Genomic DNA, 23,823 nt, shown 5'->3' with positions numbered 1-23,823 from the left:
ATCGATCAGATAACTTCCGGCAAGTTACTTGACCTCTGTCTGCCTGTTTTTTATATATTCAGTGGAGCTGTGAGTATACAGCTTATAAGTTTGTTGTGAAGTAATACATAGTAGTACCTGGCCTTGAGCAAAAAACTATATTTTATATACACACACATAATTCCTATATGTCTGCATATATAAGCATCTACTGAGTACGGTTAGTATTTATCAGGTCTACATAGGTTGTATTTATGTACAGAGACACCTATATATGCACATACATATACACACAAAATACACGAACACACAAATTCTTGTATAGATACGTGCACAAAAGTCTGGCTCCATGGTGCCCAAAGAGAGTAAGTTTGCAATTTTCAATACATGAGAGTCTGGATATTCAGAAGTTAGTTAAGATGGGAAACATTAACCATACTTTAGAAGAAACAGGAATTTGAATGGTAAGACATCAGAGATTTGAGAAACAGATCTGTTCATCTGTATTAGTTTTCTATTGTCGCTGTAACAGCGTAGCATACATTTGGTGGCTTAAATCAACACACATTTATTTATCTCATAGTTGCTCCGGGTCAGAAATCTGGGTGCAATATGGCACAATGTGATTCTCTGTTTGGAGTCTCACAAGGTTGAAATCGAAATGTCAGCAGGGCTGTGTCCCTTTCTGGAGCTGCTAGAGAAGAATCTGGTTCCAGGCTCATTCAGGTTATTGATAGAATTCAGTTCCTTGCAGTTGCAGGACTGAGGTCCCCATTTCCTTGCTGTCAGCCAGGGGTCATGGTCAGTGTCTGGAGGCTGCCTGTATTCTCTGGCTCATGGTCTCTTTAGAGTCCTGGGAAAACATCTTTGGAAAACTGTCTCCCATACAGTCTTATTTTGGAGTACAGCTTGGTTTTTGTGCTTAATCTTCTGTTTTTTAAAGCTTATTTATTTATTTTTGTGAGAAAGAGAGAGAGAGAGGGAGAGAGAGAGAGAGAGAGAGAGAGCAGGCAAGCAGGGGGAGGGGCAGAGAGAGAGAAGGAAAGACAGAATCCCAAGTAGGCTCTGTGCGAACCCGATGCCGGGTTCAAACTCAGGAACCGTGAGATCATGACCCAAGCTGAAGCTGGATGTTTAACCTACTGAGCCACCCAGGTGCCCCTGTGCTTAATCTTTTACAAATAAGTTTAACATCATGAATGTACTGAGAAGAAGGTTTAGGTGAGGACAATACTTGGCATTTGACTGTCAGCTCCACTGAGCAGTGTAGATGCAGGGTGCAATGGAGCTAAGAAATGATTGAGAGGCGACAGAAATAATGGCTTTTGGATCACTTCCTGGAAAAAAAAAACTAGCAGTGAAATAAGAGTGAGAAAGACAATGGTAGCTGTGGGGAGGGGCATCAGGACTAAGGAGACAAATCCGGAAGAAGAAAACCGGTGGAGAAGTAATCAGACACAGAGACACAGAAAAGAAAGGCGATGAGCTAAGGCAACAAGCTATGAGGTCATCTTTAAAATGTTTAACTCCGTTTTCACAGCATTTGAATACGCTGCATGATGGGCAAATGATATCCTCACTGAATCTAAGAATCCAGAGGGCAGAAACTTGGGTTTCACGGACACTGCATCTGCACCAACTTGATAAAAATTACCCCAAAACTACCGTTAGTACTGCAGAGTAACTGGAACCTTGATGGTTAAGTCTTGGACAGCTACACACGATGCCATGCGTGAATTCGCAAAGCCTGGTTCGAACCCACGATAAGAGCAGTTTCCCGTGCATTTCCACCTGTCTCCACATTGCCTCTTGGGTCCATCTCTCTATTCCAATTTATTCCACCGCTGAATTTTTCAGCATCTGCCGTGATTATTCCTGCTTTGTTAGAGGATATTTGCCTAACTCCTTTCATGTTTTCTCTTTCACTTCCAATCAATTTTCCCCTTTGCCTGCAGGTTTCTGTGCTGCCGGGCTTCGCTCACGTAGGACAAAGAAGGGTTGCACCTCTGGGTTCAGCTCACCACCGTCCACCTCGTTTCAAGGAAGTAAAGCACAAGTAGCTACTTCCTCCTTCTCTGTGGTAGCTCCTGAGCGACCCTGGCAGCAGGGTTCTTTACGGAAGTTCATTACTTCCTGCTGCAAAGGTGGGGACTGAACAGCTCAGTTACCTTGAGAGAGCCTTGAGGGGCTTAAATGAACACAACAAAGCCTCTTATTTCTAAGTGTAGAGCTTTCAGTGGGCTCTGTCTGTAGAATACAATAGTTTTTCCTATCCCCTAACTTCCGCTCCCAGTAGCAAAGTAGAAACCATTTAGGCATTTTCCCCTTTATCTCTGTGTCTTCTCAACTTTCTAAATTGCCTTCCATCTACCATATGCAAAAGAACTTCAAGGCTGTGTTCTCAGGTCTGTGGTCCAAAATTTGATTTACTTTTAGACTTCTCAATTTTAATTCTTCTGATGACTTTCAGCTTCACATCTCCGTTCATAGCCCTTCAAACATGTATCAAGTGGTAATGATATTGTTATATTACTGAATTTAAATGGGTCTTAGGAGGCAAAGTTTCCCACTTAATCAGGATTTGATGTGGGAGTGAAAGGGAGGAAAACATTCATTCCTTACAGAGTCTCATGAGCCCATCTTAGAATCTAATGGCAATCAGTGAAGCGGTGATAGCTTTTTTCTTTTCTATGGCGGACTTAACGTTGGTCACCAACTTCTCCAGGGAAGAAACACTATAGCCTGGAGATATTTATATATCTCACCCAAAACTCTTAATACATTATACAGGAAATGAGGAACACTGGATTTAATGTTTGCCCTTTTCTCAATTTCCTGATGGGTAGTTAGTTATTTATCATTCACCTTGAAATTCTGGGGAAAGGCTTCAAGACTTCAGCGTTAGCTTGGTCTGTTGCAAAGTGGAGAACCCCTAAGAAGCAAGCATTCGTTCTTATGGAGACCATGCTTTAATTCAGATTCCCTGCCATCGTGCTCAAAGCCAGAGCATAACAACCTGAAGATAACAACAGCAAACGTACACAGCTGTTATATGGTGTTCTTGGCTTATGTTTCACACAAATATGTACAGCTGGATGGTTAACGCTTTTTAAAAAGCCAGGCAGCTAATTCTTCACCTCATGTTCTTCTCCCATTAAAAAATAATCAACCCAAGTCAACATAGTTTCTACTGGACAATGATTCTTCCATCTTTTAAAGAAGACTGAAAGGCATTCCGGGTTGAGGCAGATGATTTCTTTTACAAACGATCAGATGAAAACATTCAATAGCCTCCCAGAAGATGGGAGTTGAGGGACTCTGAATCGATGCTATTATCTTTGATCATATGGACTATTGCCCAATAGCCATTTTCCCCCAGAGACGGGCGTTGTCTCTGCTGGCTGGCTCGGATCCCATGGGACCTTCCCACTGCTGGCAAAGTTAACTACACCCCAGAGTTATTTCACTTAAAATAAAACAAGCACCCAAAACTGGCCTCCTGTAGTCACTCCAATTGCTAATTACCTTGCTTTCACTATGAATGTCAGCCACGGTTTAATAATTACCCTGAAAATCACATTGTACACAAGTTTTATGGAGAGGCCAAGGTCTTTCAAACCTTTTGAGCTCTGATGGAAAAATTGGTTAATTTATATGACATTGGCATTGCATGTATTTTATTCTCCTGGTGGTCTTTTTACTGCAGAAGGATGTGTCTTTATAAAGGGAGGGCAATGAAGCATTTTTACCTAAGCAATTTTGATAAGGAAGCATTGTCATGTAAATGCCAAACCCTGAGCATATGTGCAACAAAATATTCAGACTAACGAGGCTTGCTGGTGGGTCCTACAGACGGCCTAGAGTATCTCGGCAACCAGTCTGCACACAAGCCATTTCTTTAATGGCATCTTAATGCATTCATATCTTCTAGGGCCTCTGCCAGGAGGAGACAAAGCTAACAGCATACTTTATTTTAAGTGTTTAATGCCTTGCAAGGTAGAAATGGGAGAATAATGGAAGGGTCTTGGCTTTTCCGTCAGGAGCTTCTTTCTGTTTTTCAGAGAATTAATTGTTGGACTTCCCTTATTTAGCTACGTGCACTGTGGTAAATTGTTGACCTTTTGATGTGTGATAGGTCAAGGTCCCACATTAGAGGACAAATTAGCCTTCTGCTATCTGTTCTTGTTGGGTGCATGGGAAGGACTGAGGCACAGGTGAACAAGGATTGGGCAACCCTATCAGGGGCACCGGTATCTGTTTAATCTGGTTCATGAGAATGGCAGCAAATGCAGAGAGGTTCTGATCTTTTGTCGATAATTCCTAGGTCCTGGTCCATGCCAGGTGTCAGTGGTAGAGAGAGTTAAGACGGAGTGCTCATCCACAGTCCTCATGAGAGCTAGTGGTACACATCAAACACTCTATGGAAATACAAGAAGGCAGAAGCTAGGTGTCCAAAGACCTCATACAGGCATGGAGACGTGAATCAGGCCTGGGCAATACTAGGGCTTTGAAAGTTGCCACTATAGGAAGCTGAAGGGAGAGGTTCTCTTGTGAGTGCATGAATCACGTGGGGAGGTTGCTAAAAAATATGGATTCCTGGATCTTATCTAGGATCTCAGCAGGCCTGATGGGGGCCTGGTAGTCTGGTTTTGTAACTAACCTCCAGGTGACTCATCTGGATGCTCCACGGACTACACTTTGAGAAACCATGACTCAGAAGCTGGTTCACCTAATAGTTTTCTTAGGCAGAAAATCATATAACAGTGACCCGTGGGACCCCACCTCCCAGTGCAAATTGTTCTTTATACTAAAGTCTTATTTGTAAAATCAAATGTTTCTTTCCCTCATGTATACTCAATAAGGCAGAATGAACCAACTAGCTATATCATCCTGAACTTTGGGGGACCGAGGAGAAAACCTTGGAGTGAAACCAGCCATTGAAAACTGGGCCTAAGATGGGCCTCATTTGTCCTTCAATTTGACTTCGTGTCCTCTTTCTTGGCCATCTCTTGGACTTTTGTAACTCTGGCCATACTTGTTTCTCAGTTATCATCCAAATCAGGTTTTCTCAAACTCGACATACTGACATTTGGGCCAGACCATTCTTTCCGTAGGGGGCTGTCCTGTGCACTGCAGGATGTTTACAAGCATCCCTGGCCTCTGCCCACTAGATACCAGTATCCCCTCCACCCCACCCTGCTGTGACAGCCAATGACATCTTCAGACATTGTCAAATGGCCTCTGGAGGGTTTGGGGAAGAGGGAAAAATCACACCTGCTTGAAAACCCCTGGTCCAGAGGAGTCCTGGTGGCTTAGTCAGTTAAGCATCTGACTCTTGATTTTGGCTTGGGTCATGATCTCATGGATCATGAGATTGAGCCCTGCATTGAGTTCAGTGCAGAGCCTGCTTGAGATTCTCTCCCTCCCCCTCTCTTTCACCCCTCCCTGCTTCTCTTTGTTTCTCTCTCTCAAAATAAATAAACTTAAAAAAATTAAAAAAAAAATTTCTGTTCCCAATGCTAATGCAGCTTATTCAGCCTCAATATTTCCTTGGTGATGGCTTTCAGGCCCAGTGACCTTCTGGCAGATAATGGAGGTTTCTCTTAAGATCAGAGCTAGCTCCTTTTGAAAGTCAAGTTGACAGTCGGTTGATGGGAAGGACCTCAGGACTACTGGCCTTCAAGTCAGCTCCCTCTTTCACTTCTCCATCCCTCAAAACCCCACCACTGGCATGAGTCAGGGTCTGGGTTTCTGTTACTCTTCTGGGATGTCCCTATTAAAGCACAGCTATCACTTGCTGGGAAAAGATTGGAAGCCATTATAATCTTCACTAACTTATACCTGATAGAACTCAAGAGGCAAGCACATTTCAGCAGTGTGAAGGATCAGGTTGGGAATGTGGTCTTTGCCCTTACGAGTAAGACCACTGGGCTGGAGTCTGTGGGCTTGTGTGTGATTCCTGGCCTTCCCATGTGCTAGCTGTGAACCTCTGGACAAGTTACCCAAACTCTCCGAACTTGAGCTTCCTCAACTGTAAAATGAGGGTAACTATAGCACCTACCTCACCGAGTGTTTTGAGGCTTAATTAAAGATTTATGAAGAGCTTAGCACAGAGCCTGGAATAGAATCAAATGCTCCGTGGATGTTAACTACGAGTTTGATGAGGAGGCCACTGTGTTGACGAGATCAGTGATCATAAGTTGGGCTGCCATATTGTGTGTCGAGGGTGTGGATGGTCGTAGATGCTTGTGAACTGAACATTAGGAGGAGCGGGGGCGGGGGCGGGTATTAGAAGGGTACGAGCTTTGAAAGTGGTAGTGAAAGGGAAGACATTCCAAAATGAAGGGAGAGCCCAGAAGACCCCGTCAGCCTGGATGTGGATAATTAGGCTACATGGCTCCTCCTCCAATGCACCCTGGACCCTTCCACAACTGACCTCTTTGTGCTCACTGTTCCTGGCAAGGCTACATATTTCATTTTTGAATCCCCACTGTGCACATCTACAAAAGCTTCCAATTATCCTATTTCTGTCATCTCCCTTCATCTCCCACACAAAAGACCCAAATGCCAAGGAAGTTGAGAAAGCCAAGATTTAACCAGTATCATATGCTTTTTTTATCTTTTCATGATTACTTTTCTGCCCAAGCAGGACTGTAAATTCCCAGAGCAATAAACAGTATCGTCTTTATGTCTGCACTGTGCCGGGCCTCCTACCAGCATGTGGCAAATACCAACATTATAATTACCAATCCGACGTTGTGAACAGGAGAAAAGGGCACTGCACTTTCTGTTCTCCATCTTCTCCTTCTCTCATTCCACAACTTTTCAAGGCCACCGCAAGATATCATAGTACACTGACAAGGAGACATTTAATCTGACTTTGCCCTCTTTTGCAAGGGTGTCATGAATTGGGAAGCAGATCCATTACCTAGATTGTGTCGAAAGATCTTTGGTGGCACTGAAAATTGGCATTTCTCTTGCGTGGCTGGCATTCAGGGTTATATTTTCAGAAAGCAGTTTTGAATTTGTGTTCACGTCTTATCTTTCCGAGCCCATGACTACTGAGGGGAGACTGCCATTGAGAAGTCATTTCCTTCTTTCTTCGAGGCAGTGTGCACTTGTGTTCACAGGGAAAGGAGCACGGACGGCAGACAGGAGGTGTGTAGTCCATAGTCAGTTCACTTACTGATAGCCTGAGTGACCTTGGGCAAAACAATAACCTCTCTGGCCCTCGTTGTCCTAGAGCATTGTTTCATCTCTAAAATTCTATGTTTTTGTGTTTAAAAAAGGGTGGCTCGGTTGAGTGTCCAACTTCGGCTCAGGTCACGACCTCACGGTTCATGAGTTCAAGCCCTGCGTCGGGCTCTGTGCTGACAGCTCAGAGCCTGGAGCCTGCTTCGGATTCTGTGTCTCCCTCTCTCTCTGCCCCATCACCACTCATGCTCTGTCTCTCTGTGTCATAAAAATAAAAAAAAATATTAAACAAAATGTTTTAGCGTTTATTTACTTTTGAGAGACTGAGAGAGACAGAGCACGAGCAGGGGAGGAGCAGAGAGAGAGGGAGACACAGAAACAAAGCAGGCTCCAGGCTCTGAGCTGTCAGCACAGAGCCCGACACGAGGCTTGAACCCATGAACCACGGGATCATGCCCTGAGCTGAAGTTGGACACTCAACCGACTGAGCCACCCAGGTGCCCCTGTTTTTGTGTTTTTTAAATAAAACAGTTTGTCTCATCCATTTCCAGATAGACTAGTGACTGGGCTGAGAAAAAAAGCTTTTTTCCTTTTCTTTCCTTCTTTTTTTTTTTTTTTTTTTTTTGAACCTCAAGTGCCAATTAGAGAAGAAAGACGATCTGTAATCGGATGCCTTTCTCCACACCTAGTCCAGATGGTACATCCAACGCTACCTGTCCCTTGCTCCCTGTGCCCAGCCAGATTTCATTTCAGAAGTAAACAGCTGTACTTTCTGACCAGATGACATTGTCCTTGACATGGTTTATAAACAGAACACTGAAGAGAATTTTGGCACTGTTTTCACACCCACTTGTTTTCTTGATATTCCTTGATTTTCCTAGAGGGAACATCTCTACCCCCTCACCTTCCGGAGCACATCCAACAAGTACCATGACCGTACCTGGACTGGAACCTTGAGAAAAAGGACCCAAGGGCAGAAAATGTGATTTATACCAAACGCTGCCCTGAGCCCTGCACATTATAGTTCTTAGGCCCTCCTTCCTTCCTGTGCTTCTTCAACATTTATTTATTTTTGGGACAGAGAGAGACAGAGCATGAACGGGGGAGGGGCAGAGAGAGAGGGAGACACAGAATCGGAAACAGGCTCCAGGCTCTGAGCCATCAGCCCAGAGCCTGACGCGGGGCTCGAACTCACGGGCCGCGAGATCGTGACCTGGCTGAAGTCGGACGCTTAACCGACTGTGCCACCCAGGCGCCCCCCTTCCTGTGCTTCTTAAGACCTGCTGTTGAGTTCTTCCTTCAATCTGATGGGCTCTCTCCACCTTCATTCTTCATTCCCCTTGATTTAGGCAAAGCTATTTTCTGTTTGCAACCATTTGTTTATGTACTCTGCAAAAACAGGGGCAGATATTGTGCTATGTATTTAAGACAATCAGAAAAATAAAACAACTTCTTTGCCTTTACAGAGCTTAGAAGAGCTGGCTTGGCAAGTGCTGTAAAGGGAAGTTTGCACCGGAAAGTACTAAAAATTAAACGAACAGAAATCTCGTTGTTTTCTCTCCCAAGTATTTTTGTTTTTTTTTAAAGAGAGAGAGAGTGTGTGAGAAGGGGACAGGGGCAGAGAGGGAGAGAGGGAGAATCCCAAACAGACCCCATGCTCAATGCAGAACCTGACTTGGGGCTCAATCCCACGACCCTGGGATCATGACCTGAGCTGAAATCAAGAGTAAGATGTTCAACCGACCGAACCACCCAGGGCCCCCCCAAGTATTCTCGTAAGCACTAAAATCAAACAGCCAAGTCATTTAAAAAAAAAATAACTCCTTACATTTCTTTCCAAATTCTATTCCATATGACCTCACCTTTAGGTGAGTATCACCTTCTACCTAGGTGATACAATCAGGGACTTGCTACTCATTTCAACTTCCCTCCCCCCTCATCTGCACAACTAGCTCATCACTATATTCCAATGATTCCTCTTGATTATCCCCTCCAGTAGTTTCCCTGTCTAGCGCCAGGTTTGACCGTGTCATTCCCCAACCCAGAAGTCTCAGATGGCAACCCCCTTGTCAATACTGTTTCCCCAAACACACTCTAGACCTTCCTGATGTGTGAGTCAGGGCTCCAGACAAGAGATATCTGATGTCAAGTCAACATGAGGAACAGTGGACTGAGCAAACCTAACCCGGTATCCTCACTGAGAACTCCCCAGAGCTTTAGAGCGCCAACGTGCAACGGGAATCTCTCGAGGAGTGTCTCGTAGGCGATATTTCTTGGGGCGCTGCAGCATTTTCTTACAGAGCGCTCATATTCTGCGTCACACAGTCTGGGGAAGGGTCTCCACAATGCGCACATCCAGTGAGACACCGGGGAGACAGAATCAAAAATATTTTCGAAAAAGTAAACGTTGGCGGCATCTTTTCCAGGGTAGATGGAAACCGTAGGAGTTGATGTGAGGAAGCAGGACAGTCTGAATCAGGGGCAGATGCCAGGTCGCACTGGTGCTAAAACAAAGGGAAGGCACGGGGCACACTGGGTGGCTTCGTCTGTTAAGCATCTGACCTCGGCTCCGGTCATGATCTTGCAGCTCGTGGGTTCGAGCCCCGCATCGGGCGCCGTGCTGACAGCTCAGAGCCTGGAGCCTGCATCAGGTGCTGTGTCTCCCTCTCTCTCTGCCCCATCCCTGCTCACGCTCTGCCTCCCTCTCTCTCTCAAAAATAAATAAACGTTAAAAAAAATGTTTTTAAACAAAGGGTGGCTGGTTGCTTCAGGACAGGACCTCTGTCCCCTCTGCCAGTTTTGGCCCTGCTCCTGTCCCAGAGTGAGCACCAGGCATCACCCACCTCGCCCAGCAATGATGGCTCAGAGCAGAATAACCAAGACGCTCATGTGCATCAGCAAGGGAGATACAGAACTTAAATACTTAAAACAATTTGCTTGAACTGGGCAAAGGGCAACATCTACTTAGGGATGTGGCTCTGGGTTTACTGGGCTTCTGTGAAATCTCAGCCTAATAGGATGAGGCAGGGACAGATTTTTGTGGTTGTGTAGTAAGCACTGAATAAGCACTGTAGTTGGCATGGAAAATAATTCATGACCCAGTTAAGGTGAAAATATGGGACATCTGAATCCTCCCTCCGTCCCTGCCCTCCGCCCCTTCCCTGCAATAACTGGTGATACTCTAGTGTGGTTTGTAAACAGAGTTTTAAAAGGATTTATTGCTTTCAGTGCATTAGTTTCCATATCTTCTGCTTGCATTATGTTGCTGAAAATTAAGTTAAGTGTCAGATATGTATTACCACATTCCCCTTTGATATTTTTACAGCAAAGAAAGGATAATTTGACTTGGTATTATTTAATTAGACCTGTGGAAATCTTTCTTAATTAAGAGTCGGAGTACACGTTTTTCGAAATCTAAATATGATCTTCAGCCTTACATTTACATTAACATCAGAATCATTTTCCACTCATATCAGTCAAACATGCTGTAATGTATTACAAGCAGCAGAATCCTCATGGGGTCCTTGAAACTGGAACCTTGAATTAAAGTGAAACTCTAATAAAAACTTACAGGATAGTGACAATCAGGCAGCCAATGACTCAACTTGGTTCCACAATTGTGTTTTCCTGCCACGAGTGTTTTAAAACATGGGAAATAGTCAACAGCATTTAGAAATAAAAAAGATTTTACATAATAGCCTCGGCTACTGACTTCTCTTAAAAAAAAAAGTTCAAGGTAGGATGTGGATCCTACCTTCTAACATGGGAACAACTGCTCAAGTGTCATAACGGCCACACCCTTTGTGTGGGTCATGCCTTCTTTAATTTAGCATGCTCCTCACTGCTCCCGTCGTCTTCTTGTCTAGCTTGTGTGGTCCCTAGGCATCTCAGTTGGAAGTCCCTTGACTTGAAGTCACGTTCAAGATCTTATCTTTTAGTAAGGCTATTGTAACTCGGAATCTGATCTAAGCCTTATTGGATCCCTTTTACATTAAACAACAAGCCTAAAGATTTCTACTGCCAATATAGGCGCAGTTAATCTAGGTCTATAGGAGATCCATAACGTAGTCCTGAAGATTCCCCAAGTGTGAATAATGTACTGATATCTTAATGTAGTAATAAAACTGTTTCTGTTCTCACATTCCTACCGGAACATCCCTACCTTGAGTGCATGGGGCAAGAGAGTATTTCTGGCATTGGTTAAGCCAGTGAAAGCATTAGAGTCTACGACACTTCCGCTTTAACTCTTCAATTTTTGGTGCTTGTGTGAAAAACCGGTGTGGCAGTGAATGGCATGGTTCAACACCTCTTCATGTAAATGATGGGAACACGATGCTTAGCAAAACCTCGAAGAAGTGACAAACTATTTGTTTTAAAGTGGAAACAAACAGTCTTCAATTAGCAATTTTATATTAACAATGAAAAAAAGATCCTAAGAGGTTTAATATAAGAGGTTATAAGGATATTACTAAGTTACTTAACTATACATATATAATTTAAAATTATTTCCCCCATATATTTTTAGAACATATCACAGATCTGGAGAAGAAAGTCAGCACCTCATTCAATAAAATACGGATAGCAGATTAGAATTAATCTTGGAGACACTTGATAATTCCAAAACTCTATTACGTTAGAGGAGATTCACTGTGTTTCCATTAACGTAGTTAATGGAAAGATTAACAAATGTTTCCCTTTATTCTCTCCATTTATCCCTGGAAAACTATGAGAATATTATCCCTCTTTCTTCATAGAGGGTCCCTGTACTGGTAATCACGGAAGTCATGATGCAAGACTGTAGGAGGAATCTTTCAAATAATTTAGTAATTTCATAATACTATTTCCAGATAATGCTACGGTCGCATTTTTCTTATATGTTGTAAGATGGTCAAGAGATGATTCTGCCATACCTCATACCCTCTAGCAACATATAGTGGTATTGACATTTTTCCTCCTGGTGTCAGAGGACATTATTTAGTAATGGACTTATCCTCGAAATCCTCCCTCCAAAGCACCAACACCGTTTTTTTTTTCAGCTCTTCTATTGTTTCCACAGTCACGGTTTTCCTTCTAGGATGATTGAAGTTGGGCAGAGAATTCACCTCTGATGCACCCATCCATCTCGCAGTCACCCACCGTTCTGGCCTCTCTGATCTCAACATGAAACCACGTCACTTTTAAACTGTCCTAGGAGTATAATCCAAATATGATGCCAAGACTTTGTTGCTGACATCTTTTGTAGTAAATGACAAATGCTTATAGCTTGGCCCCACTGTCCAATAGCTGGACCGTACACAAATTCTGCCCCCTTGGGGGGGAAAAAAGAATGAAAAAATGTAGAGAATCAGGAAAAAGATGAAGAATGTTAGGAAGAATCTGGCATTGTCCCTAGCTTTTCCTAAACTGCGAAAGATGGGTAATTGAAAGGTCTGACATAGTGCAACCATCAAATGGGATATTTTTATTTCAAAAACAACAGCACTCACAATAGGAAGGATTGAGAAGAGGGAAAGGCAAAGTTATAATGAATTTCTGAAATTCTCCAGTGCAGGTGCAAGCCCATTTTCCCCAAATTATTTTGATATATGACTAACAGCGAACAATTAGTAACTGCCCAGGCTTGGACTTACTGTAAGATTTAACAAGGTTGGGCTTGCACGTAGGGTGCACAGGTCACTCCTATATTTTTATTCAGGAAAGAACTATTTGGCTCTGGAAGGTATCTAGCACTGTTTATTACAAAACCTATTAGTTTCATAATACGTGGGAAGCCAGGTTTAATGTATAAATAACGTTAGGGGAGAATATAATATTCACATCCATCGCAGAGCAGAGGAAAAAGGGATGGAAAGGTTCAGGGAGGCAAGGAGGCACTTGGGATGTGTGTGTGTGATCGAACCAGGGAAAATCTGGGGGCCCTAAAGATTATTTGGGTCCGCATCATCAAGCTTTTACAATTTGGTCTGAAATTCAACAAGTTATTTCCTATATATTAACTTTTCAAAGGATCTATTTAAAAGTTTATAGTTGGAAGGACTAAATGCAGGATGTTGAAGGTTAGAAGATGCTAAGCCTCTTGTGGGTGTTTTCTTTGGTAAAATTTAGAAGACTACTTGTGTTTATTTATTTTTTAGATTTGAGGCAGAGAGAGAGAGAGAGAGAGAGAAAGAGAATCTTAAGGAGGCTCCACGTTCAGCAAGGAGCCCAACACGAGGCTCTATCCCACAACCCTGGGATCGTGACCCGAGCCTAAATTGTCGGAAGCTCAATCGATTGAGCCACCCAGGCTCCCCAACTACCTGCGTTTAGATGGATGTAATAAAAAATGCATCATTGAATTTCAAATGAACTAGGAAAACTCTTCAAATGATAAGTTGCTATAAATATAAAAGATATTTTTCATAACCAGTCAAAATTTAATGTGCCATTCGTTTTCCAAATGCAAACAATTCTTTAATATAGCTTGGTCTTTAAAACAAAATCTCTTTGAAATAGATACCACCCGACTCATCAACAATTCCTTCTGCAGGATTTCTAGAAGCCTAGGAACCAAGGGTCCAGGAATAAAACATGATTTTTCCATAGGTTTGAATCTGGGCCTTCAAATATTTCTAAGAAAGGCAATTACTGGTTGTGAATATCCTCAACAAATTAAAGTTTAAAAATTTCCCCTTTGAGAAATACACCCTCAAGAAACCAGAATCCCTACTTTGTATTTTTTCCTTTTTTTTCTTCTCTCTTAGAAGGGACTAATGGGCAGTTTTATAAAAACCCACACCTCACCAGGGCACCTGACTGGCTCAGTCGGTTGAACGTCCAACTTCAGCTCAGGTCATGATCTCAAGGCTCATGAGAACCCCGTGTCGGGCTCTGTGCTGACAGCTCAGAGTCTGGAGCCTGCTTCAGATTCTGCGTCTCCCTCTCTCTCTGACCCTCCCTTGCTTGTGCTCTGTCTCTCTCTCTCTCTCTCTCTCAAAAATAAATAAATATTAAAAAAAAAACCCACACCTCATGGGCATAGGACTAGGAGAGGGAGAATTCCAGATTAAGTGGAGAGACAGGGTAGCACTTCCCACTTACCTTTCCAAGCTGTTTCTAGGGTGGATGTCCAGAGTGAAAATGCTTCTCCCTGATGGTTTATGTCAATATCATTGCAACAGTTAAAAGGGAAACTCTTGTGGTAGAAGACAAGAACTTTTATGAATTGACTTTAAATTTTTTTTTTAATTCACATTCATTTATTTTTGAGACAGAGAGAGACAGAGCATGAACGGGGGAGGATCAGAGAGAGAAGGAGACACAGAATCCAAAACAGGCTCCAGGCTCTGAGCTGTCAGCACGGAGCCCGATGTGGGGCTCGAATTCACAGACGATGAGATCATGACCTGAGCCGAAGTCCGACGCTCAACCGACTGAGCCCCCCAGGCGCCCCTACGAATCGGCTTTTTAATTGTTCAGAAAAAATATTAGTAATTACTAGGTTGATTTTTTAAGTTTATCTGTTTGCTTTGAGAGGAGAGAGAGAGAGTGCAATCAAGCAGGGAAGGGGCAGAGGGAGAGAGAGAGAGAGGGAGGGAGAGAGAGAGAGAGGGGGAAAGAGAGAGAATCCCACGCAGGCTCCACGCTCAGCACAGAGCCCCACATGGGGCCTGAACCCACCACACGGGGATCACAACCTAAGCCCAAATCAGGAGTCGGACGCTCAACCAACAGAACCACTCAGGTGGCCTTAGGTTGATTATTAAAAAAATAGTTATATGACTCCACTCACATGAGGACTTGAAGAGACAAAACAGATGAACACAGGGGAAGGGAAACAAAAATAATATAAAAACAGGGAGGGGGACAAAACAGAAGGGACTCATAAATACGGAGAACGAACTGAGGGTTAGGGGAGGGGTTGTGGGAGGGGGGAGGGGCTAGATGGGTCAGGGGCACTAAGGAATCTACTCCTGAAATCATTGTTTCACTATATGCTAATTAATTTGGATGTAAATTTAAAAAAATAATAAAACAAGTTAAAAAAAGGAAGTAAAAAATAATCATATTCCAGATCTGATGATTAGAATTTTCCCGAAAATATAATTATTCAACCTTCTAAGTGTGTGGAATAAATGGCCTGTTCAGTGCCAAGTGCTTTAACTTCACAGTGTGTGCAAAGTTGAAGGGGACCTACAATCCTAAAAGTGCCCAAATTTCATGTTGTGTAGAAGACAGAGTGGAGCCTGTCATATAGGAAACATGAAAATAAATATTTGCTGACTGCATGCCCAACAACAGGTACTATTAAGCACTCTTCCACGGCAAGGTCAATGCAGACCCAAGCAAGCCTCAGTTTGCTTTACTTAAAAAAAAAATTAACGTTTATTCATTTTTTGAGAGAGAGAGAAACAGAGAGAGCGAGTGGGGGAGGGGCAGAAAGCGAGGGAAACACAGAATCTGAAACAGGCTTCAGGCTCTGAGCTGTCAGCACAGCGCCCAGTGTGGGGCTCGAACTCATGAACCGTGAGATCATGACCTGAGCCGAAGTCGGATGCTTAACTGACTGAGCCACCCAGACACCCCTCAATTTGCTTTTCTGCCCTCCTCTCCCAATATGATCCTGTAATCAGCCCATAACGCAGCCCTTCTTGGACGGGTTCTTGCCTCCTGGTATCCCCCTGATGAACTCTCATGGCACCTGCTTCACGTTCTTCTTGTGACAGTTGCCTACTTCTCTTTGGGTGGTATTCACTTATTACAAGCCAACTGCCCTATTGCTGCCGTATCTTCTTAGACATAGTTAGTTTCTTAACTACCTTCCCATCCTTGAGAGAGCTTAGTTTCAGAACTCTCATGCAGCAGATGCTCCTTAATTATTAAGAATGTAACTGGCTTCTCTAAAACTTTCATAGAGTGCGTTAAGTCTGAAGTCTAAAGTGCTATTTCTTAAGAATTTATTGGAAAATGCTTAAAGAAGAAACTTGAATTGTACTCATTTATGCAGGAAGGGCCCTGGGCATCATATAAAACTAGAATGTTCTCACCGGATTATTTTCAGAGAAATAATTTTTGATCCAACCATGTGTCTTACATACCAAAAAAACGTTCTTTTCAAAGAGCCATGTTTAAGTGCCAAGTGAATGCTAATTTTGGAAGTTGGAATGTATTATTAATCATGTCGTCGTGGCTTCCAGTGAATGCAATTACTTACTATCTATAGCAGAATTGAGCTAATTGATTAACATTACTCTGTAAAAACACAAGTGGGCACAACTGACTCTCTGATGCCTTCTGATATTTGGCAAATAGAGTGCTGAGCCCATAATACCTCATCCAGTCTCAACCTGCTCTTTCCCTCCAAGTTCTTTTAAAAGACGTTTCTGAAGGGTCTGCATATACCTGAGAAGTAAAAATTACCTGGGCAGCTAGGAAAGCATAGATGGATAATGCTGGATCACGGCCCTCGCTCTTTGCTTGACATTCATTATAGAAAGTTCGAGCCCCGCACTGGGCTCTGCACTGACATGGCAGAGGCTGCTTGGGATTCTCTCTCTCCCTCTCTTTCTGCCCCTCCCCCCCTTGCACGGTCTCTCTCTCTCTCTCAAAAATTAATTAAAAAAAAAAAAAGAGGGGCGCCTGGGTGGTGCAGTCGGTTAAGCGTCCGACTTCAGCCAGGTCACGATCTCGCGGTCCGTGAGTTTGAGCCCCATGTCCGACTCTGGGCTGATGGCTCAGAGCCTGGAGCCTGTTTCCGATTCTGTGTCTCCCTCTCTCTCTGCCCCTCCCCCGTTCATGCTCTGTCTCTCTCTGTCCCAAAAATAAATAAACGTTGAAAAAAAAAATTAAAAAAAAAAAAGAAAGATTTATGGGACACTGAATTTCTATTTTTCTGCAACTGTTACGTTCCCGCATGTAATTGCTTGGGACCGCAAAAGGGAAATAAATGTTTGCTTCACTCCTACTTTCTAGAAACCTTAAGTGTTTATTTCTTCCTGCGCGTCAATAGGACCGCTGCCTTTGCTATTCGAATCATAAAACTGATCATACAGGCTTTAAATCTGAGCAGTCACCACCCAGCATTCCTGAGACAAAGCAGAATGACCTTTATTGAAAAGATGCAGAAAAATGCTAAGTGTGACAAAGGGTATAATGGGCTATATAACAAGTTTTATTTACTTATTTATTTATTTATTTATTTATTTATTTATTTATTTATTTATCTATTTAATAACAGGTCTCTTTGGACTAGACCTTGACACTTCCTGGGTTTATGGCCAATTATATTTTATTGAGGCTGTGAACAAACACGAATAAACCCTTCAGTGCCCGTTAACTCGTGGAAATAAAGTTAAATATCATCCTAACGCAGATGTTCAGGTAAGAAATAGGGGCTCACATTTAACCACATCTGTGATGAAAGAGGCAGGCATCACCGATATCTTTGGAAACTCCTTTAACCCTAAAATCTTATAGGTGCCGAAACAAGAATGAGCTCATGAAATGATCCCAGATAAAGTTCCATCTGTCCCCTAGTCTTCTCCAGTATTAAAAAAGTTTGCCTTTATACAACTTGATCTACATAGTAAGTAAAAAATTTCAGTGCTTTCCTGGTGGCTTGGCATTGGCTAGGATACACCCCAAATATTATTCTATAATCAGTTATCTGAATTTGCCATTTTATTTCGTGGCTATGACAGAGAGTAGGTTGTATCAGTGATTATAATAGATCTCCTTATCAAATTACAGTAGGAAATTAAAGCAAAAATTGGCTCTGTACCCACACATCCTGGGTCGTGATCACGGTTAAGTGTGCGATTAAAAAGGTCTCTTGAACCGCATACAAAAACTCACATAAATCCATGCTTCTTTTACAATTTAAAAAAATACAAAAAGGAAAAACCGAGAAGCTTTATTCTGTCTTGCTTTTTCCTCTTCCGTAACTGCGGTTTTCTAACACCTATTCATTATCCACTTTGGGGAGACATCTACATAGGAATCACCAGCTGAATTTTGAATGGATTCATCTAAAGCTCCACCTTTGAGCATGGGAGTCAGATCACCACTGAGGCAGTAAAACACTGTTAAGTTACGACCATGACTGTGCACCTAAAAGAGAGCATGCGCTAGGAAATCAAGCGTGTGTGAAACCGAAATGGCAAGGAGAAAGCTAACAGAAAATGATACGTTTAGAATTTTTACTGACTGAAATAATCCTCGTGCGGTATTTAAAGAAGAGTGCCAGAAAATAACCTCTAGGAACTAAGAATAGTTTAAGCTTTGGATTCGTTAAACCGCAAGAATAGGGTTTAGAGTCTAAGCCTAAAAGAGTTCAAGGCAGGGCAGGTTCTGGGACTAAGTAAGCCCTTCCCTGCCAGAAAGGGCTTTGCCATTGGAGATGTGAAGCCTAGAGCTCAACTCCATCCAACGGTCCTCGCCTCCTGCATCCTACCCAGGCCTTAGTCTCAATTTCCTGCTTCCGCTGTGGTCTTTAGCACACAGCTACTTTTAATCCACTCGGTCCTGAGAAATCCACTTGGTACGGCGTATTTAGTATTCTCTGTGCGACGTTAACAAATCGACATTGATTGCTAGGAGGTAAGAGATTAAACGAAATAACATCTGCCAAGATGTATGCATTCTACTACACAAATTTTGTCCTCACTGGCTTTGTACTCACAAGGTTCTGAATGAAATAGCAGACTCAGTGGTAGGTGGCGAAATAGGACAGTAGATTACTTTTTCCCACACGTACAGGGCTCCATTTAAAACTCTGGTTACCAGGCTAATGGCTATGACATCGCAGCTGAGTCCATATCCAAGAGCAGACCTACACGGCGTGCATCCATGCAGACACTAACTGCGCTTGTATGCATAGAACGGGGCCGAATGTTTAAAGGCAACACAAGGTTGGAAAGTTTCTTTGACTGCAGAACAAACAGAGCCAGAGACACACATGTGCCTACAGAGCCACCCCCACCAACTTCAACCAAATGGCAGCAGAGGGTGCGGAGGGAACAATGAAAGCAGGGCTTGCCAAATGTGGGCAGAGACGCCTTCAGAGAAGCACAGTGTCTCCTGCAGAACCCCAGGGTGAATCTCCTCAGCTGCCATTTCTCTGCTTCTCATGGTCTCAGTTTGAGATCGGGTTCTCCGCCTGGCCCGGGGAAGTTTAAACAATGAGCAGTCGCTTGGAGAAGTAGCACTTTTCCCAAATTAGGGGAGCAAGCTTCTTCTGGTCCTTTCTAATGTACCCAGAGATAATCTCCATGATTCTGTTTCTCCTTTCAATTCTTCCGTCTTCAAGGAAGTCATCTGAAGTCTCGATGATTGTTAGTAACTTTCAGCCCATGGGTAGTGAAATACACTTTCCCCAATTAACAGACTCAGAAAGCACCTGAAAGATATCTTAGGGGATTCCAAAGGTCCTTACTGTTTTGTGATAAATTCATGCAGAGTTTTTCATTTTATTTTACTTTTTCAGCTGTGCAAAAAGAATCTGTGATTCGACTCTGACCCCACTTCTTCGCCAATGAGCACTCCAGGGCTGTTTGTGGAGACATCATTTCTAGAAATGTTCAGTGGTTCGTTTGTTTGTCCAAACAAAAGCCTTCCCTGCCTATCGCATCAGACCCTGAGGGTGATTCCGCCCCAGTTTCGAAAGCTCCAGACCGTCCAGGCTCTGTTCAAACTCAGAGCTAAAAGAACGACATGGGTCTTTAACTCAGACCCATCGGCACTTTTTGAACAGCATGGGCAGAAATGGGACAAAATATGGTAAGCCACGAGGAACAGATAGGTTTAAGGGAATAAAAACCAGAGTCACAAAAGTGGCACAGACGGAGATGTCCCATTGTCTGAGAGTGGCGCAAAAGCAGACTGGTTTTTAGGGCGAGCCTTACTAAAAGGCCTTTTTAAAAACAATCCAGTGCCGCTTCGATCTGAAAGAGGAAAACACATTTCACGCTTCATTTCTCTTACTGCTCAGTGAGCTTGCTCCTCACTTTAAATCTCTCTTTGTCCTTGATCCCCATCTCTACATTTTGCTCCACTTACTTCTTCCAATGGCTTGCGCACTTGGACAATGCCTTGGTTCACCGGGCTTCGTCCACCGAGTCCCCCCTTTGGAATAACGTTTTCCCTGATGAGTCTCTTAATATGCCAGCTTCCTTATCTGGTGGAGAAGCGAGGGGCCATCATGCATACCAAAACGTCTCCTTAGCAGGAGCACAAAATAATAAACAGAGTATGTGGTCGCATACAGAAGTCATTACTTTAATTTCTATGACGCAGGTGGGCAGGAAGTATTTTCCTCACTTGACACACGAGGAAGAGGCACGTTCCCTCGGTGTGGCACGCATCACGCTGGGCTCACTTTTCATTGAGGTCAATGGCACTGCAAGGAATCACCACCATGCTGCCCGTCAGGATTCGGAGGCTCAAAGAATTCAAGGAGGCCTCCCACAGTCCCAAGTTTTTCAAATGACACGGGTCCAGTACGGAATCCCACGTGTCAGTGCTGTTTCTGTTACGGCACAGCATTTGGGGAGTGAGGGTTCTGGAAGGCGACAGATAGACACTTCTGTTCCCAACACAGAGCTCTTTAATCTGAAGAGATTATAAGAAAGTGATTTGCCTTTATTTTTTTCCCCTTTGTTCTCTCCTCAGTGGGGCGCCTGGGACCCACACACTCATATTCTGTTTCTGTAGCATCTGCTGTTACTGGTTTACGCTACAGACTAACTGGGACTCATGCTCTTTGTATTTAATCCTTAAAGCAACCCCAAGAGACTAGTTTGGAGCAAGAGTCCTTTTATTTATAGAATGGGCAGAATTGGCTTTCATCCCTGTAGAGATTTATTCCTCTAAAATGATCAGGAAAAAATAGTCAGGAACTGGATAATATTTGCTATACTTGTTAGCATTTTGCAGTTAGCATATCTGTGGTTTCACTGGAAATTGCACACATACTCTGGAAACACATAATCTTTGGATAATGAGGAGGGAATAGCATGTAGTTAATAAGGGTGCATGTCTTTCATTGTGAGACCCAGGCAAATGTCCTTGTTCGGCCACCAACTCTTATAAAAGTCACAGATGTCAACTTATCTCTTTGGCCTGAGTTTCACCTTTCAAGTGAGGGAGGAATTCTATGATCCCCAATCCCTAATATTTTATTATTCTCTATAATATGTATGGAAAACCATGAATTTTTAAGAAGAGTACCAAACAGCTTGCAATATTGGACACTGAGCAGAATGTCCTGGAAAGTGATCCCAGACCTGAGTCAACAGAGAGGGGAGGGCAGGCAGGTTCGGTGGGAGAGGTGAGCGGGGCCAGGCTGTTGGAGAGGAGAGGAGAGTGGGGTTAAAGAGGTGGGCAAGTCTGGGCCACAGGGACATTACACAGGTTTGACAAGGGCCACCCTGGGGTTGTCCTTGACTGCATCTCTAGCCTTGGTAGTCTTTTCACTTTTAGTTTTTGCATTTTTGTTTATTTTGCATATTTTGTTTATTTATCTGACTCATTGGCCATTTACGCACTTTAGGAAGATTTTCTAAGGATGGGAGGGAGAAAAGAAAGTTTTAATTCATCTCAAATCTTTCATCATATTAATGGATACCCTGGTCTCCCCTGCCCCTCCCTACACGCTTTAAAGAAACTAAGTGGCATGTTTTGTATAATGTAGTTTTGTCTTAATCAAAGGAACAAACACCCGTGCAAAGCAACAGAGCATACACTGTTGAAGTCGGGCAGAAGTCTTGCACCGCTCACTGCTCTGGTGTCTCAAGAGACAGACGGCCTAATGGCCACAAGCAATGGTTCGGGGTTCAAATCACAGTTACTCGATGAGTGACCTTCCGCAAGTTCACCAGTTGTTACACCTACACGGTCCAAGGCAGCAGCCACTGGCCATAGGAGGATACAGAGTGCTTCAAATGTGGTTAGTGTGACTGAGGAAGTGAATTTTTAATGAAGGCTAATTTCAATTAATTTTGATTTAACTTGAAGAACGGATACTCTCTCCAGTTATCTGAGAACATCCAACTAGTTTTGAAACCACTGAGATATGTCAATTTACTCTTTCAACTAGTAAACTTTATGAAATCTATATACCGAACAAGTTCTTAGGATAAATATTGAGCATCCAAATGGACATGTGTTATAAGCAATCATACGTACTGAATTTGAAGACTTTGGTATAAAAATGTGAGATACCTCATTGACCATTTTATGTTGATTGTATGTCAAAATAATAATAGTTTGGATTTATTGAGTTGAATAAAATGTACTATTAATGTTGGTTTTTTTACTTTTTAAAATACAGTTCCTAGGAAATTTTCTATTACATGGCTTGCATTATATTTCAATTGTACAGAGCTATGCTTTAATATCTCCCTCAATGATAAAAAAAATAGTCTCCTAGTCTTGTTGTTGTGACAACAAGAAAAGATAACTGTGCAAAGTTCTCAGGAACGTGCCTAAAAAATAACTGGATGTACTCTCCAAACAGCTATTATTTTGTGAACACCATTTCCATTTCTGCTTTCTCTGACACAGGAAGGAGAATTTGAAGACATATCCTGTGGGATATTCTATCTGTTCCCTGAAGTGCATGAAAGCAAAGAAGGCCATTGATCCCACACAGAGGTACCAATGGCAAGGATGCTGAGAATTTACCAAATAAATCCATATTTTGTTTTTATTTCATGGGTTCCGACTTTGTAAGCGTCGTGACCCATAAGATATGGCTTACGTGCATTGATTCATTCATCAAACCTTTTACTGAGTATCTATTTCTAGAAGAATCCAGCTCCCATAATTTTGAATTCAGTTCCTTAGCTGTTCTCGCATCTACAAACGTTGAAATAACTTTAAAATCACAAATAAAATACAGACTATTCTGCATCTTTAAGTTAATAACTTCAATTCTCCCTGCTGAACTCAAAATGCATTCTCTTTCTTTCTCAGTAATACCTGGTCCTCTACTTTTCTTTATTATTGTAGTGGTCTTAAATTCTAATCATTTATTTGAAGATCTTGAATATTTTTCTTTGTTCCTTATCATTTTTTAAAGCTTACTTATTTACGTATTCATGTATTTATTTATTTTTTAAAGTTTATTTTTGAGAGAGATTCAAGAGTGCAAGCAAGGGAGGCAGAGAGAGAGAGAGAGAGAGAGAGAGAGAGAGAGAGAGAGAGAATCTGAAGCAGGCTCTGGGCTCTGAGCTGTCAGCACAGAGCCCAACGTGGGGCTTGAACCCAAAAATCGTGAGATCATGACCTGAGCCAAAGTCAGATGCTCAACCGACTGAGTCACCCAGGTGCCCCTAAAGCTTATTTATTTATTTTGAGAGAGAGAGAGAGAGACACAGTGCGAGTGGGAAAGGGACAAAGAGAGAGGGAGAGAGAGAGAATCCCAAGCAGGCTCTGTGCTGTCAGTGTGGAGCCCGACAGGGGGCTCGATCCCATGAAGAGTGAGATTATGACCTGAGCCGAAACCAAGAGTCAGACACTTAACCGACTGAGCCCCCCAGGCTCCCTGTCCCTTATCATTTTGAAATGTGGCATAATTTGGAGAATTGGAAAGATGCAACATTCCTTTATAAATGAAGAAAGGGAAACAAGAAAAAACCAAAAGTTAAATTTCGGGAGAGTCACAATTGGTGG

General features: G+C 42.8%; 1 protein-coding gene and 1 long non-coding RNA gene across 6 annotated transcripts in view; one reads left to right on the top strand and one right to left on the bottom strand.

Annotated features, from left to right (window-relative positions):
- The window catches only part of LOC125173692 (uncharacterized), a 28,521-nt gene extending 5,515 nt beyond the window's left edge, over positions 1–23,006 (top strand). Inside the window, exons 3-4 of one of the 2 annotated variants that reach the window (XR_007155121.1) lie at positions 17,390–17,532; positions 22,714–23,006. This is a non-coding gene — a long non-coding RNA (uncharacterized LOC125173692). The remainder of the gene's footprint in view (positions 1–17,389; positions 17,533–22,713) is intronic. The other variant, XR_007155122.1, reaches the window with a different exon arrangement.
- The window catches only part of DOCK10 (dedicator of cytokinesis 10), a 272,061-nt gene that overhangs the window by 177,855 nt on the left and 70,383 nt on the right, over positions 1–23,823 (bottom strand). The window lies entirely within an intron of this gene.

The sequence above is a fragment of the Prionailurus viverrinus genome, chromosome C1 (genome assembly GCF_022837055.1).
Source record: "Prionailurus viverrinus isolate Anna chromosome C1, UM_Priviv_1.0, whole genome shotgun sequence".
NCBI classification, from domain to species: Eukaryota; Metazoa; Chordata; class Mammalia; order Carnivora; family Felidae; genus Prionailurus; species Prionailurus viverrinus.
This window is presented reverse-complemented; position numbering and strand designations above follow the sequence as displayed.